The following is an 18,703-nucleotide window of genomic DNA, read 5'->3' as shown; positions in this document are numbered from 1 at the left end:
TTAGAACTGTCATTTGAGTCGCACTTTAAAACCTCCGAACTCTTCGAAACAGGCAGAACTACGGTAGTTAATGTCGTACAAGCTCCTGTATTAACAAATTTTGCAGCTTCACACACGAAATCATTAACAATGCTTATAATCCACACCAACCGTTCTGATGTATAGAAGAAGACATTAGACCGATCTTGCTTAAAAAGTATGTCCATTAGTGGAGAACTGCATTTTTCTTGTTGAATTAGGCTAAGGCATGATTCACAAGTTACTTATTTTCTTATTTCCTTCACAACGAAATCACTGAGGAAAGCAGGCGATGCAAGTTTAATAGACACTACCTGCAGATCTGTAAAAGAAGTAAGGGTATTAAGTTTACTGCATAATAACAGTATGGTTATTATTTAGAATACCTACTCTTATGTAATAACCAACAGTAAATATATTTTGTAAAAGTGAGTATACGTATAATGCGGCTTGTGAATATTTTGCAGGATTTCTGTCACTGTTCCTGGAATGTTAGGGGTCACTTCCGATGGGACCGATCGAGATGACTTGACACAGCTAATAACATTCATCTCACGAGTATGTTGATTTCGCCGTTTCAAAGGAATTCCTATCTTCAAAATTTTGTTGAGGGCAAATACTATAGCCCTTGAATCCATCATGCCATTGTTGCCTGAAGTTTTCCTCAAAATGCTTAAGAAAATTTCTAGGGAATCGCTGTTAAATACTATAGTTAGCACAAAATGAAAACCAGACGACAATAAGTATCGGATACAGAGAACTGTAGAACACGTAGTTAGCTGAATAGCCTCGTAAGTTTCATTGCTGAGAAAACTCGCTCCTTGCTTATGGCATGCTTTCTTTACATCCTCAAGATATACCAGAAACTCACTCTCCAGCCAGTGAAGCCTGTCATCATCTGTGTTGAAAAAATGGACCTTGTCAGGGCAAAGCTTAGCGTTGTTGTGACTGCTAACATCATGGATAATGAACCATTTCTGAATCATTTTCATGAAGTATATAGTCGCTGTGCAGACTTGGAACAAGTGGGCTTTTGGATGTCCAGAATGTTTTTGGAGATATTCCAGAGCTGTTATTACTGGTGTAGAAGATATGTCTTTCGCTCGTTTCACACTCATTTTTTCTATGTTGTTTGGGCTTACATTTTTTCGAGTCAGAAAGCGAACAGGTTTTACCACTTGACTTGCTTGCAATTCATATAAATTCTTCACGTGAGCCACTTATTGTGTCTTCTCCGTCAAACATGGTCTTCTCTAAAAATGTGTTTCTTACGTTCTTTGAAATGTGACATTGGTCAAACGCAAGAAATAAGGGTCGGTTCGGGTCATTTGGGTGAGTAATTTGTGGCTTTAAAATCTTGCTATTGGAAAGTCGTCTCATCATATTAACTTTGGTCTTATGATTATCGGAAACTAGACTTATTACAAGAAATCCACAAGCCTCAATCTCTCTGATAACAGACAGTGTCAAATTATACAGTTCCTTGCTTGAGTTTCGTTTGGTACTGTACCGGTTACGACCTGTACATAAGTATTTTTTTGAGCATAAGTTACGTTTATTTACCACGCGTAATGTTCCGAGCGCGCCTGGTTTGTTTACCAGCAGCGAGGACCAGCTAGCGAGTGTGTGACGACTGTGAGCTGTGACGTAGCCACAGGGGCTAGCTAGACCGCCCGCTCGTCTCAACACGTGTTACCAGCCTTGACTGGTATTTTCTGGGTTCCACGTCACTTGTTCTAGTGAGTTCGATGGAGAAAATTTTGAAATTTCTATAATAATTGTGCTAGCGAGTCGAGCGATATGTCATCTTGTTTGGGATCACCTAAACGTCCCAATGCTCGAGTTTCAAGCAAATCCATCGAGGGATTCGGGAGATATTCAATCAAACCGTATTATGACGTAGACGTCCCGAATCGAATAAAAGGAGGACCTACTGTAGCCTATTCACACAGTCTCAGCTGAGTAGTCAGCGGGGACACTCTTGCTGCTACTATCATCGTGGAACTCTGTCATTATACAAGTGTGGGAGGACGATTCTTCCAAGTTTTATAAAGTGGACTCATAAGACTTCGAGTGTTGTAGAAATTTTTCTAAGTCTTCGTAATTGAACTTAGAATATTTACAAGTGTTCATTGAATGGACTTGTATTATTTACGTGTCATCGAAGTTGGAATTTTTCTATGTGTTAATTGAATGGACTTGTATTATTTACGTGCCGTCGAGACCAGAATTCTTCTAAGTGTTCAATGAATGGACTTGTATTATTTACGCGTCTTCGAAGCTGAAACTTTTCTAAGTGTTCACTAAATGGACTTGTATTATTTACGTGTCTTCGAAGTTGAATCTTTTCTAAGTGTTCACTGAATGGACTTGTATTATTTACGTGTCTTCGAAGTTGGAATTTTTCTAAGTGTTAACTGAATGGACTTGTATTATTTACGCGTCTTCGAAGCTGGAATTTTTCTAAGTGTTCACTGAATGGACTTGTATTATTTACGAGTATTCGAGATTGAAAGTTTTCTAAGTGTTCGTAAAATGGACTTGTGTTATTTACGTGGAATATTTGCAACTGTTGAGGAACTCATTCTTCTAATAGACAGTGATTGATTAACATTGCTAGTGATGAACTTTAACTTTCCAACGGCTTTGAACAAAGTTAGGATTTCACTTGCATTTACTCAAAGACTTGTACATTTGCCAGTGTTGGTTTAAAAGACTTATAAATTTCGTCAGCGAATTTATTTATGTGAATGGACTTGTGTTTTCGTCAGTGGCCACTCAAAGACTTTATGAATTTCACTAGTGATTAACTTTAAATATATTCAGACTTCCAAGTGAATGGACTTGTGTTTTTTTTCGTTCGAGTTTAGGCAAAGACTTGCACCTTCGCCAGTAATGAACTTTGAGTTCAACTATAATTTCACAAGAAGGGACTTGTATTTTTCGTTGCCAAACGTTATTCAGAGACGAAGATTTTCCTAGTGATGAACTCTAAAATTATTAATACCACTCATATCATTTTAGGAGTGTTGGAAGTCTTGATGTACAATTATCAAGATCTCTGCTTATAAGTTGATCATCCAAGGTTTTTGTGGACTCAGTGCTACTAGTGACCTTGGGAACATCAATCCTCTCAGTCTCATTGGGCTGAGACAGTACATGACTATCTACAACATCGCCTGGATCATCGGGGTTCAACCCGGGCCTCAGAGTTCGAGACATCTCTACTTGCCGTCAATCCAGACAGTCCAGCTGCCTCTGTCTGGAGTATCTGGAGTCCCTGGAATCCCTGGAGTCTTCTGGAACGTGCTTCAACCAGCTTGGCTTGGTGAGCTGGAGAACCCGAGCCATACTATTGGAATACGAGGAAGACAGTCCATTTCTACTTAGAGGTGATGTGCAAATTCATGACTTATTTGAATAAACTCTTATACAATCAGAGTCAAAGTTTTTCTGTGGATAGGACCCTACCTCCTGTACCGAGCCCTAGCTACAATTAATCCAGTTTTTCGCCCTGAGAACTCCATTTCATGCTACTTTAAAATTTAATCTGAGAGTCGGGCTCTTTTACTGGTACAGTACAGAAGTACGCGGCTAGAAGTCTGTACTTAGTGCATAACACCGCTATCATAAAACAAAGCAAATTATTGGCGAGAATTTCAGATTCCCTCACATTCTTGACGTTCTTAATTTCGGATATAGTATTATCTGGAACAGATGTGGTTTTGTGACCAAAGACAGTATCTAGCTTTTTGTCATATTGCAATTGTTGTTTTATTACCATTTCATCCACTATCAAGGAACATACTCTTTCAGCCTCATTCAAACGTTCAGATTGTAAGGTTAATCTCTCTTTCACAAGGTTCGTAACTCCTGTGTCGCATGAAGTATCACCCAAACACCTGGACAATGTGCTCTTAGAATGCAACTTTAGTATATTTTTCCTAGCATCCCTACAACTTTTGGGCGATATGCATTCCCAAACTATACTGTGTTTTACCATGGATTCTGTCCATTTCTCAAAATTCGCTATTTGCTCGAGAAGGAATTAAGACTTGGCATTTAAGCAATCATGCTCGGCTGTTTTAATTATTCGTGACAAGGCTTTATTATCATTATTGTTATAAATCTCCAACTCCTGATTAGTATTATTCAGTTCATTTTCAAGATGTGAAAGTTTAGCCCGCGCTCTCCACAGTTTTAGTCGCAATTTATTTGTTTCTATTTTGAGTAGCTTCTCGTCTAAAATGTCGCACTGGACATCAACGGAACGATGAAAGTCAGGATTTGCGGGACACTCGTGCAGGGAAACACCTGAAGTATTACTTTCGTCACAGCTTGGCTCAGTTGATTCATATTTCCGTTTCTTACCTTTAGCAATGACTGAATGTTTTATAATAGGTCTATGTTCTGCTTTGATCTGTTGGACTTTGTAAGATGGATAAGAAGGGAAAACAGAGGGAACAGCAGCATCCTGCAGTTTCTTAATTTTCAATCCAGGTCGATAGTCAGACTCACGTAAATGAAGGTTACATACCACAGAAGATCTAGAATTTAAATTGGGCCTGAAGTCTGCTCTTGATATAGCTTTAAGCCATTGTTCTCTGAGGTCAGTTCGGTTAGGAAATTCGTGAAATGATACTCCTTTCACTTTACTACTCCGGCTTGTGCAGCAACGCACGCAGCAATACACCATTGCTATTGATAGATAGAAATCTGCAATAGGGTTTAATATTCCAATTTAATGAAGCCTATGGCAAGATCGTAAGCAATAACTAATTAAAGCAAATATATTACGATAGCTTTCAGTGAAGTAAGAAATTAGATTAAAAGGGTATGAGAAACTCGAACGGTGCGCGAGATTTAAGCATGCCTTGTAATTACTTCTTTTAATAAATTACTACCATTACATACCTTCTTATGATTAAATAAATAATCTGTACTTCCACTAATATCACAGCACACTATTATTAAAACTTCTGCTCTCTTACCTATATCTTATGAAATGAGAAACACTAGTTGAAATAAATAATTTTAATAAATCTATTTGAATTTAAGTATCACATATGTAATTAAGGAACAGCTTTAAATGTTAATATCTGTTACTAAGTAAAATTAGTGAGTTCAACTGATTAACTAGAGATGCTGAGTTTGTTGATAATCAATTTCAAAGTCTTAAATGAGGTACCTCACTCCGAAAGAAACCAAATATTTACTTAAATTATAACTAGGATAAATAGATTATTATTAAAGAGAAAATGATATCCGGAACCCCAAAATTATTTCAGTTCGGTGGGTCTAGTAATATAATATCAGAATTAAAGGGACAATCTCTCAACATTCAAGGGTCAAGAATACAGGTGAAAATTATTTAAGTTTGAGTCAGATCAAATTTGATGATCAGTTAGGATTCTTCCACGAAGTCACAAGCTAAAGGTGCACAAGAAAAGTTATCCAGTCATCAACCTTTTTTTTGGTAACATCTGAAGTCACTAGTTGTTGACAAAAAACAACGGAAGGCATTAAAAAACAATTATCATCAAAAAACGTAAGAAGCTGGCAACAACCAAAACAATAGCCAGATCCAAATGTAACGTATCGAAAATCAAGGCTCCAGTGAGCTACGGAAATAATTTAGGGTTTGTAATTACATTAGGAGAAAATAATGTGAGCCTGTACATCATCATCCATCTTAGGCCTAGCCTCACTTATACGAGCACATTAATCGGTCTTAAATTAACCTTACCAATCATTAAATAATGAAACATAATTTAAACGTTAACGGTACTATTAATGATGTTACCAGAAGTGAACATTGACTATATCGAATGTCTTGATTTGGATAGAGTCCACGGAATATGAGATTTAGTTCACAGTGTGACGAAATTGACACTAAATTTAGTCATACCAATTAGCACATTTAGTTAGTTAGAGGTTCCGGAATAAATACAACAGATTAAAACATACTTAAACATTACTAGGCCTACATTAGAAGAAAACAAATTCGCCGGCTGGCGGTGATGCAAGAAAGGGTGTACAACCAACAACATTTTTCATTTGTCCGTCTCAATAATTTACCTGATTGTCGCAACTTATACTGGCAGCCGCTAGGAGCGCCACCAACTGGGTAGGACTTTGTTTACAAGGAACGCCAACAGGATGCGCTGCGATGCACACACGTTTCAATTCAGAACGTAACACGAATTTTAAATTACTTGCTGAGGGAGTCCAAATTATTTAATAACGTCACACTTGTTGATCCTAACGTGCCTTCAGCCAAATACAGTAGAGACAATATACGACACTTACGGATTTCGCCTTGCTAAAATTGGAGACAATTCGACGGTGGCGCCCCTAGTGACTTGACCTGAACAAATCGCGCTAAATTCAAATATCAATGGAAATGTATATACGGAAATGGATAAATAAATTACGTCTAGAAAGACAGTGGTATAGAGATATCAACTTCGAAGTTGCTAAAGCAATTCTGGATAAATGAATGAAACATTATTTAAGAGGTTATTATTCAAAGACTGAAATTAGACATATAAAACAAGGTGTGAAATGGACTGCTGTGAAATGGCTTGATCTTTCATTTATGCATTACTTTTTTAGATTTAGCATACCTGCCTGAAATCTTACGGTTGGATTTGTCTTTTTTCCTCATTTAAAAACAATGTATCATCACATTAAGACATTTGTCAATAAAAATATCGGCACATTCCTTACACATATGATGCAATGAATTAACATTTAATAGCTGGACAATTTTCCTCTTAACATGAAGCCTACTAACAGAAAGAAAATCTATAAAATCCCGGCTTTAATCTGAGAAGAGGGATAAAAGAAAGAAAAGTTTGAAAATGTCGATAGTGATGCTTTGAGGAATATTTACGTACAATTAGAGTAACAATGTAACATACCCTTGGCTGTATAGTCGAGGATTTTTAAAGTCGCTGGCCTGCAAATGATCTGAACAGATCTTATAATTCTTATACAAGCGTAACGTCCCTTCTTTCTTGTACACTTTATCCAAATGGCTTCTGTGACATTTCAAAACCCACAGATCACACCTACAACAACACATCGGTATTGAAGGTTAACCGCTGCACTATCCAATAAAATATGCGTATTATATTTTAAGCCCGTTAAAACATGGGTCGAGCAGGTCAGAAGATTATGAAGTACTATAAAAATCTCTGTCACTGGAAGAATATATATGCAAACACAATATTACTTACTTATACATGTTCTTGTCACGAGGGAACCTGAAGAACGAGCGCGCATTTTTCTCTACTTCGTAATTACTGCAGCCAAACACAGCACATACCTTTCCCCTCATGTTGAGAAGAGATATCAAGGAATGACACACGCTATTATTTAATTATGTCAACTCACTGAAAACGCATAAATAACACCAAAAACTTCACACAAAAATACACGTGCTCTTATGACAGAATCAGTACCGTTCAGGTCTAGCCGCTAGAGTGAGCTCCAATAGCTGTCCCTCGATATCTCGCTCAGTGTCGTGTATTGTCTCTACTGTATTTGCTTCAGCGCAGGTCTCGTCCACGCTTTTAGCGCCACAGCGGCCACAGTAGTTCCTACGTGATGTTCGCAAAGAAGCACGCAAGCCGAGCGAAGTGGGAAGGCTGAGAGGTATACTAGAGGGCGATGCCAAGGCTAACCTCAGAGGTTAGGGAACCGAGAATTTTTTTGTTTTGTTGATTTCGGTGGGAGGGTAGAGGGGTAGTTCTCTCTTCCCACGTGACGATGAGTCCTCTACCAAAAATATTGCTCCGGCTGAGATGACAGGGCATGGTCATCCCTCTTGAGGCGACATATGTGTTTCTGCCTTTGCATCTCTATTTCTTGCACCGTTGAGCGGGTGGGGGTGCGCAGATCCACGAGGAGTAGAGAGAGTAATGTGCGCGCGTCGATTGGCGATAGTTGCGCTCTGTGGTAGAAGATAATAGGTTTGTTCCAACAAGAACGGGGACAGTTTGCAAACTGGCAGACGCATGCGCAGTACGGAAAGAGCGTTCCAACAAACTTCAAACTCAAACGCGGACTCGGAGTCGGTTGTTCCAACAGACTATGGACCGTTCATGAACCAGTTTGCGGACTAGCAAAGCAGTTCGTGCTCCAGAGCAAGTACTGTTCGTCAGTGACATGCGCAGTACATCAAAATAAGTGTGAGCTGTGCATTGTGGTCCTAGCTGACACTTGGTGAAGCGTGAACAGCTGGTCGGTATCTTCTGGAGCGAGCAGACGACACGTTACACGTAAAATTAAATAGAAGTTCGGCGTTGTTATACAATCATACAGTAAAAGTTAAAAAGTTATACAGTTAAAAAGTCATATTTGACTACCCACTAATAGTAAGAGGCACGAGATAAAAACGAGAACGATGCATGACCATTTTGAAGGCGGTTCCTTGAGCCACTAGCTCACTGGGACATTCTATAACCAATAAATAAATAAATAAAATAAATAAATTCTGATGATGATCTTATGAACACGGACTCCAGTGAAGATGATCTAGGGATATATTACAATATCCCAAAAGCGAAAAATGAAGATTATTTAGGCAAGTTATTTTTTTTTTACTTGTTTGCAATTATGTTTAAATGATATTTATTTTCACTACATGCACGAGTAACTCATAATTTAGTAACCAAAATTCTCTTTCTCTCTCTCGCTCTCCGCCTATAGAAGAAACAGTACCTCGCTATGACAATGAAACGTTCAAGGAGCATTTTCGCGTCAGTAGGGAGATAATGGAAAATATTGCAGAACGGTATGAAGGAAGTGACCAGTACAAACATCAGTCTGGCCAATATGGAAAACTTTCTGCACTGAGTCATGTTTGTCTTTAGCTGCTGCAATAATAATAATAATAATAATAATAATAATACCGGGCGAGTTGGCCGTGCGGTTAGGGGCGCGCAGCTATGAGCTCGCATTCGGGAGATAGTGGGTTCGAATCCCACTGTCGGCAGCCCCGAAGATGGTTTTCCGTGGTTTCGCATTTTCACACCAGGCAAATGCTGGGGCTGTACCTTAATTAAGGCCACGGCCACTTCCTTCCAATTCCTACGCCTTTCCTGTCCCATCGTCGCCATAAGACCTATCTGTGTCGGTGCGACGTAAAGCAAAATAGCAATAATAATAATAATAATAATAATAATAATAATAATAATAATAATAATAATAATAATAATAATGTCTACCTCTGTGGTGTAGTGGTTAGTGTGATTAGCTGCCACCCCCGGAGGCCCGGGTTCGATTCCTGGCTCTACCACGAAATTTGAAAAGTGGTACGAGGGCTGGAACGGGGTCCACTCAGCCTCGGGAGGTCAACTGAGTAGAGGTGGGTTCGATTCTCACCTCAGCCATCCTGGAAGTGGTTTTCCGTGGTTTCCCACTTCTCCTCCAGGCAAATGCCGGGATGGTCCCTAACTTAAGGCCACGTGCACTTCCTTCCCTCTTCCTTGTCTATCCCTTCCAATCTTTCCATCCCCCCCGCAAGTCCCCTGTTCAGTATAGCAGGTGAGGCCGCCTGGGCGGGGTAATGGTCTCCTCCCCAGTTGTATCCCACGACCCAAAGTCTGAAGCTCCAGGACGCTGCCCTTGAGGCAGTAGAGGTGGGATCCCTCGCTGAGTCCGAGGGAAAAACCAACCCTGGAGGCTAAGCATCAGACTTCAAGTTTCCGGGGTGTTACAGATCGGTTTGACATTTCTTTTTAAGCTCTCTACATAGAACTGTCAAACGATTGACTGTCTTCATTAGCAACTTATCTCCAAAAGTGATCACTTGGCCTACAGAAGATGAGAAAGTAAATAATGAGCAACATTTCAGGGAAAGTGGATTTCCAGGTGTCATTGGTGCCATAGGTGGCTGTCATATTGAAATTGATAAGCCTGTAAATGATCCTGACTCTTACATAAATAGAAAAGGACACTATTCCATACAGTTATATTTTATTTATCAACATAATGTCTTCATAATAAACCACTGTTATTATTAATGAATTAATGAATGCAAGCTGTTTGTGACCACAGGCGAAAAATTTTGGATGTGTTTCCGAATATTCTTTTTAATGCTATTAGTTCGGGGCGTCGATCCATGTGGATCTTTTGCCTCTAATGGCACCATAGTGTATGAACCTGCGTGTAATTGGAATGGCGGCAGTGTGGAATGTTCTGTGTGAGGAAAGGAAGATTAAGGACGCCACAAAGGACGTCATTACAATTAAAAAACCCTGACCCGGCCGGGAATCGAACTCGGGGCCGCCGGGTGACAGGCGGACGCGTTGCCCCCTACACCCCGGGGCCGGACTAGCATAGCATTTAGAATTTCTTCTTTTGGCAATAATTTAGAAGGAAAAAATGTGATCAGTATTTGCTTTTAGGTGACATGGTTATCCTCTGAATAGAACCGTCTACATCATCGGTTTTTACGCTGCCAGTACTCGTGGTAAAATTATAAATTCACGTAATTCTGGAATAAAGTAAAGCAAAGTATTTTAGAAACAGGTCCATTAGTCTATTATTGTATTAGTTGAGTCATTTTATTGCCAATTACCTTCCAGTGAGTAGACCTAACAAGTTTTTTTAATTTTTATTTTATAGCAGAGATGAACAAGAACAGCTGTTTGTTTATCCTCAAACAGGAATCTCCCGCGTAATTGTGAACGCATGCGCATTGTAGTTTTTCTTGACGGTACACGAACCGTTCCAACAGACTGCTGTTTAGGGACGGTTCCCAACGAGTACATAGCTCGCGCATGCGCTTACATCAGTTCATGAATCGATACCAAACCGTACACAAACTGCTTGTTGGAACAAACCTAATATAAACCAAGACCAACTACAATTACATCAGACCCTAATGCAGAAAAAACATGGCGGACATCGGCGTGTGATATGAGAAGTTGAGGGAAAGGTTATGCATGTTTATTCCGAGTCACCTAAAGAAAATATCACAAGTCGAACCTCATGAAATGCAACTCGCTAACTCAAAATATGAATAATTAAACACCATAAGTAGCGTTATCGCGTATTATAAGTCTAAATGAAATTTCAGAGGGGAAAAAACGAAGCGAGAATTGTTGTATCAACGTCAGGTTGAAACACAGAGTATAAAAATATTTCACATATGAATCTCCGGTCAGCAAATACGATATATAGATGTCAACAAAGTACATTATTAACCTTCCATGAAATACTATGTAACACCACCATTAACCACAGCCCATTATGTAAAACACGCAAACAAATTTCTCCAAAAAAATTTCAACCGTCCAAAATCCACCTGTATTGTTGATTTGTATGATAAACTTGACCGTCTAAAGAACTCGTCACCTTAAAACTCATCAGAATTAATGGCATAATTGTATTTTATATAAAAAAGAACATAATCCTCACGTTAACTCACGGGAAATGGGGTTAGGTTTAGTTTACTCATGTTCACTGTAAAACGTTGAAAATTAATTAAGTTACATCATTCTTGCACCACCGTTTAATATTAATTTAGTCTCTAAATCATAAATCTTGGTCATGATTTTCCGGATCTTTCTGGGACTGATTTAATTCGTTAGCTGATAGGGTAAATGCAAGGATAGGCATCATTAGTTTTAACTTCGAAAGTTTGCGCGGCACTGGAATTAGATCACCAGCTTCTCTAGGTATATGTCTTCCCTCAGAATACGTTTGATTTCAAAAATGATAAAATCATTAATGCACACAACATTATTAGTCCTATGATTCGGTTCGAAGTTTTCCTTACGAATGCTCTTAACCCAATTTTGCCTTAATACTAGGTCTATTGGAAACGGGAACCATGAGCTCTTTATTACATCCAGGCACACAGCACATTGAACTATAAACATATTGCATAGGTAACTAAAAATAAAGAAAGTACTTTCGGAGAAGAACACGAGAATCAAAATTAACCTAATCACCACCGACATTGTTGGAATAAATAAGCTCTTTGAGAACAAACAGCTTCTTACGGCACTGAAAGAGGATCTATAATCTTCTTAAGACCATAAATAAATATAATGTACGAATAATAATATTCAAATTTCCGTAAATATTTGATAACAACACGGCTTACACAAATCAAAACAAACGCATGCTAGCACTCCAGGTGCCGCCATTATGGACAGTTTCGATAGGTCGGTTAAGGTCTGAGATATTCTAGTTGGTCTTGGGCCAACCGTAGGCGACCTGCGCGTCGCGATGTCGATAAAATACGACACATACACCAATAATGGATAAAATTCCCCGACCGTGCCGGGGAATCGAACCCGAGAACCCCTGTTGCTATGAGCACAGATCGTCGCGCGTGCGCGGCAGAGCCGGGAAAAACCTCTAACTGAATATTAAATATTAGGAGCACAGATTGTCGTGCGTGCGAGGCAGAGCCGGGACCTAAGTAAAAAATCTCTGACCTGGCTCGAAATCAAACCCGGCAGTCTGCGAGGTGCGACGTAATGTTGAGTACCTGACCTAATCAAGATTGGAACTCTGGTAGGTTACTAGGTAAGTAACAGGATCGCTACCGTGTGACTGGCCCCCTCCTAACATTGGGGTTAATGTTCCATGAGTACTGAATGTGTGTGTTTGGAACGACCAATTCCATAGTGTACGTTGTAGAAGCACACACTAATAATCATTATAAATGGCTATCCTTATTCATAATCTTGTAGATGGTAAGTGGCAATAGGCTGTTGTGTTAGCAGGAATATTTTCTTCTCCTTCTTTATCTGTTTACCCTCTAGGTTCGTTTTTTTCTTTGGACTCAGCGAGGGATCCCACCTCTACCACCCCAAGGTCAGTGTCCTTGAGCTTTAGACTGGGTCGGGGATACAACTGGGGAGGACGACCAGTACTTTGCCCAGGCGACCTTACCTGCTATGCTGACAATGAAGATGGTAGGAAGCGGCCGTGGCCTTAATTTAGGCCATCCCGGCAATTGCGCAGAGGAAAAGTGGGAAACCACGGAAAACCACTTCTAGGATGGCTGAGGTGGGAATCGAACCCACATCTGCTCAGTTGACCTCCCGAGGTTGAGTGGATCCCATTCCAGCCCTCGTACTACTTTTCAAATTTCGTGGCAGAGTCGGGAATCGAACCCGGGCCTCCGGGGGTGGCAGCTATATTGCCTATATAATCATTATTGTAAATTCTGGGGTAGATCTCGAATGAAGAGAACACTAATCTTGATTTTGAATGACAATAACAATACTTTCAGGAGAAAAATAAAACATACACACACCTTGTCTTCTGCAGGTCTTTGCACATGATTATTCAGGAGCTTACTGTAATATATACAACATTTTTTACATTCCTACCAATTAATACAATGTAGATAAATAGAATATTATGTTCTTTTAAACTATTATGGGCAATATATGAAAAAAAAATAAACCATGTACATTGCTATAAAATCATTATAGTCATTCATCATCAACTATTCATCAATGAGCAAATTCCAACATCTGTCCTTTAACAATGCCAGTGCTACATACAGTAATTGCATGTCAAATTACATTCCAGTCAAGTTAAACTGTGGCAGCCTATTCCATAACTCACATTATACACTTTGGAAAAACTATCAGGAATGAAGAAAAACAGTATGTTACTATTTTTCTGATATAATTACGGTATGTTCTAATATATTTATCACATGAAACGAATTGTTAAAAATGGATCAGAATGTAATAGTAATGCAAATTAACTACATTCCCTGCTACAAGATTGTTACCTTCACAAAAACTGTATTCATCAAAACAATGAATAATTTTCATTTAGATTTTTTTTAACCCTTTCACACTCAGTGCGCCGATCTATCGGTGCGAGAGGTTATGGCGAGAAGCTCACGGCATCGATACATCGGCTCTGTGCTATTTAGGGATTTTGGTTATTTGCGTGGCTGTTAAATCGTAACAGTTGATTGTGACGGTACCTTAAAGCGTTGAATTTGCGTTTTACTCAACAGATATATCCATCAACCCTACAAAATATTTTTATTTTCGACAAATGAAATCTGTTGACAGTGAATGTTTAAGTTGTGGTTATTTGAAGTTGTTATTGCGAGGATCTGTTTTGGGTGGCTTATGAATGCAACAATTTGATCTTACTATGAGTTTAGTTTAGAGTTTATTTTGTTTCATTCGTATATCGTGTGTTCGATGTACTTCGCAAACTATAATTTTACTCCTTTTCATAACTCCGTTGTTGCACGTGCTTGCGTCATCTTTTTATCGTAATGGCTAGGCCATATTCAAGGCCGAATGAGGCCAATATCCTTGAATTTTCAGATGATTTAGACAGTAATAATGACCTTCTTTTGCCAAAAGTGATTCCCATTATGTGGGAAATGACACAGTCGCAGCTGTTCACCGTGCATCAGACCGCGAGGACCTGACATCGATGACCATTACATGTAGAGTGAATAACTTTGTGCCATGCTTCATGAGTGAATTGCAGCACACACATCATACTGACATCAAATTATTCAGAATTAAATGTTCTGTCTTTCACATATAAGAGTAAGGAAGGAAGACGGAATAATGTCTGATTTTTCTGTCATTGAAAACCATAATTTATTTTTTTAAATTTATTTTTTGACTATCAATAACAATACGTCCTAGGTATATTCATTTCTGAAATGCTCATAGTTTCCTGTATTAGTGTGATTTATTTTAAATGTGTGTTAAACTGTTTACATGTTGAATTTTTGTAATTTGGTTTGGAAAATAACAGAAATTAGTTTGAGTGTTTTCGAGCAAACCCCTGCATATAGACTGAGTGCCAAAGGGTTAAACTCTAAATTGTCCCATACATCCACATTATCCCAGTGTTTTTCCAAAAAAAATACTCTAATTTCCTGATATTAGACTTTTCACTAAAATACCACCATATCATTTATGTCTTCTTTATAGCTCATTACTGACAATGTATGACCTATATAATAGTTTTAATGAACTACTACTTTTATTTAAAAAAATATAAAGATCAACTTGTTAGGCAAGTTATTATTCATGTTACAAACTTAATTAAAACATACAAGTCAAGGCTCAATAGATTCAATATAAAAAATTTCTGCTGTTGTCCTTGGTGCTTCACTTAAAAGTCTAAGAGGCTAGATAGAAAATTTCATCCAGTGGAGTATTATCTGAAAATGAACATTTCTTTGCTGGATAGTAAACCTGCGTTAGGAATTTCACTGGACAAGAATCTCTTACACGAGGGTATTCCAACTCTGTTTCTGAGGGCTAGGGAGCCCTGAAGCTGCCCCATGCCTGATCCCCATTGCTCTCTCTCGCTGCGGCCGTGGTGATGTAAGAACACACATGCTGGGTTGCTGACCTTCCATTTTTTAGTTGACATTACAAACCATTTGAGTGATCTGCAAGGCAAAAAAGTGTGCTAGCTTGGATAAAATTTGTGCTTTCAAGATGAAAATTTCATTGTTCAAAAAACAATTACAGGAGATTTTTGTGTGTGTAGAATTCCCATCTTTAAACCATGTGACTTGTCTGATTGTAACAAAAACAGTGAACGTGAAGCTCTTAAATAATTACGTAAGTCACACACATATAATTCGACAGTGGTTCAGAAACATCGAAGAAATGTTGCCTGAACTTAACATTTCTTTTATGATGACCTTTCCTGTAAATTTTGAACAGGCTCTAGTCAAATTTCAAAGAGAACTGATCAGGCTTCAACACAATACCATTTTGAAAGATAGGTAACATAATATTCTACGCAACCTCGCTGCGCTTTATGAGAACTTGTAACAAAAAGAGTTTCTACGTATTCACTCATTGCCATGCAAATTTGTTACTATGTTTGGCTTTATATACCTTTGCAAACTAACATTCTAAGTTGTGAATCAGAGTAAGGGTTAAACTAGATCACCGAACAAGTGGGCGCGTGGCTTGGGTCATGTAGCTATCAGCTTGCATTCGGAAGATAGCGGGTTTGAACCCCACTGTCGGTAGCCCTGAAGATCTTGTGGTTTCCCATTTTCACTCCAGACAAATGCTGGGACTGTAGCTTAATTAAAGCCACAATCACTTCCTTCCCATTCTTAAGCTTTTCCTACCCCATCGTCGCCATAAGACCTACCTGTGTTAGTGCGATGTTAACCAAATTCTAAAAGAAAAATTTAAAAAAAAAAAAAAAAAAAACCCCTTGATCATATTTATCCAATGCATTCATTCTACTCAAACAATTTTCCCTGACATTACTAAGTTTGCAACAAAGAAATGGTGTCATTCTTAATGCAGGAAAATGGACAGTTTTATGGCTGCCCTGGGTCAAGCATGGGGGTTGACCACTAGGAATGGCCTGGCCTATACAAATTTTAGGTATGGAGCATTACATTTTGTTAAATCTTCTCACAAGAAAAAATGTATATTTACATGAGGAATTCGGAAAAAGACACTTATCCAGTCATTAACTACACAATCCTAGTTCTTGAAATATTGCAACATGCTTTTGTGAAATACAATTTGTACATATTTTACATTTCAAAACTTTCTTTTGTTAAACTCCTCTCCAGTGTAAACTCAGTTAAATTTAACTTAAAAAAGCTTTTCAGTCTGTTGAACACACAAGTTCAATATAAAATATTACCACGTGTTTATATGCAAATTGTCTGCTCCCGCGAGAGCAAAAGACGTCTTTATCCAGAATTTTAAATTACGCTTTTTTGTGATTGTACGTTTTAAATCATGTTTGTAATATAAGCCGACGGCTGTTAGGAGCAAATACACAGGACCCTTAGTTAGGCTTAACACAAGAAATTGGAATGAAAAAGAAGAAAGGTTTTGTTGATAAGCACGGTTTCCATGGTGATGTTCTTTTCAGAAGTTTGTTGATATTGCAAATATTTGTGTTTTAGCTATTCTAGATATTATATCCCGAAAAAGAATTCAAAACAAGTCTTAAAGAGTCATAATTACTATACTAAGCCCCTCGAGAATTGGAGTCTAATGGTGAGCGCCACCGGCGAGAAAAAGCTGACTAATGCTGCACGAAAATGGTCTGTTGCTATGGCAACAAAACAGCAATGCCACATCTAAGAAAGCAATCGCCACATAGGTTGGCTTGCTCTCAGTTGCTTTTGTGATATTATTTGGAGTGGTAGCGTGTTAACTGTGTTAGTTGCTGCTTTATGTATTTACGTGTTTGTTTTCTGAACATTATTTTAGTTATTAGTTTATTTTTTGTAAGTTAATCAGTGGTTAGTTGTACAGTTCTATTCTGTACAGTATTTAACACTTTAGCGTCGACGTGTACATTTGCTTTTTTCGTGGTAAACTGCTGAAATGCAATATACATTTTTCAGGTTGTTGTAGGCTACGGATGTTCGTAACTTCATTCGTAGGTGATAATAATAATAATTTCGTATGGCTATTTCTAGCCGAGTGCAGCCCTTGTAAGGCAGACCCTCCGGTGAGGGTGGGCGGCATCTGCCATGTGTAGGTAACTGCGTGTTATTGTGGTGGAGGATAGTGTTATGACGTAGATGATAATCAAAGACATAATTTATGTTCAAAAAAATTAATGCAAACCCACCACTACTATATTCAACATTAAATCCTGAAACCAATTCAGACTCCCCTTCTGCAAAATCAAAAGGAGTTCGGTTAGTTTCCGCCAAACACGATGAAAATCATGCTAACATGACAGGGTGACAGCCTTTTTACCTTTGTTCTTGTGGAACAATGTGCTCTGTGTTGTGAGCTGTTGATTTACGCGCCTTTCAACGAGTTCCTTGTAATTTACAGTTTTGTGATAAGAATTTAATTCATGTTATGTGTTTCTGTGTTGAGTAAGCCATAATTACCAATAGAGAGATAGAAGAACAACTTGAAAAGGGTTCGAATGTTGAATCAAGAGATGTTGATATTTAGGATTTGCAATGTGATGCCACCTTTTCCGAGTCGGAATTCGACAGCAGTTTGTGTAGTGAGGACACCAGCAAAGATTCCGGTGCTGCATCGGGCGATGATTCAACCAAATCACCAGCCAGTGACAATTACTGGGGAACATTCTCCGGTTTGCAGAAACATTTTTTATTCAAACGTAGCCCCGGTTTACAATTTCATCTGAGTGCTAAATCTCAACCAGTATGTAAGAATAAAGCAATAATAAATTCCAATCCACATTATTTTTCCTTGCCATTATTAATTGAATTCTGATGGTTGTGTATGTCACCCCGGGGGTGACAAATATCAGAGAAATTCAACTGTCTGTTGTGCAGTGCACAGCGTGCTGAGAAAGGAATGGGCACTGCGCTGCATTCTATGAACACCTTACATGAACAAGCAATGCAATACAACAGCGAATGGTAGCGCTAGTTTTGTGTGACAGCCTAAAATTGAGAGGCCTGGACACACTAGGGGTGACATACTATATTTTGTATGAGGGTCCGTCACCCCACATGGGGTGACATCGTCTTCAAAGTGTTAATATGTGCATTTGTTGAGGTTATTGTCAGAAACTGACGATTTTGTTACTGATTATGAAATCGCACATTTATCGGCAATGATGTGTTTTGTTTTAAATGCTGGAATTATTAGCACGAGCATACGAACAATCAAAGTTTATTGCAATAAGCCTACATGTTTGTTTGGTTTTTTTTTTTTTTTTTTTTTTTTTG

Source organism: Anabrus simplex, chromosome 11 (assembly GCF_040414725.1).
Source record: "Anabrus simplex isolate iqAnaSimp1 chromosome 11, ASM4041472v1, whole genome shotgun sequence".
NCBI lineage: Eukaryota > Metazoa > Arthropoda > Insecta > Orthoptera > Tettigoniidae > Anabrus > Anabrus simplex.
The sequence above is the reverse complement of the archived record's forward strand: the minus strand, read 5'-3'. Positions refer to the sequence as shown.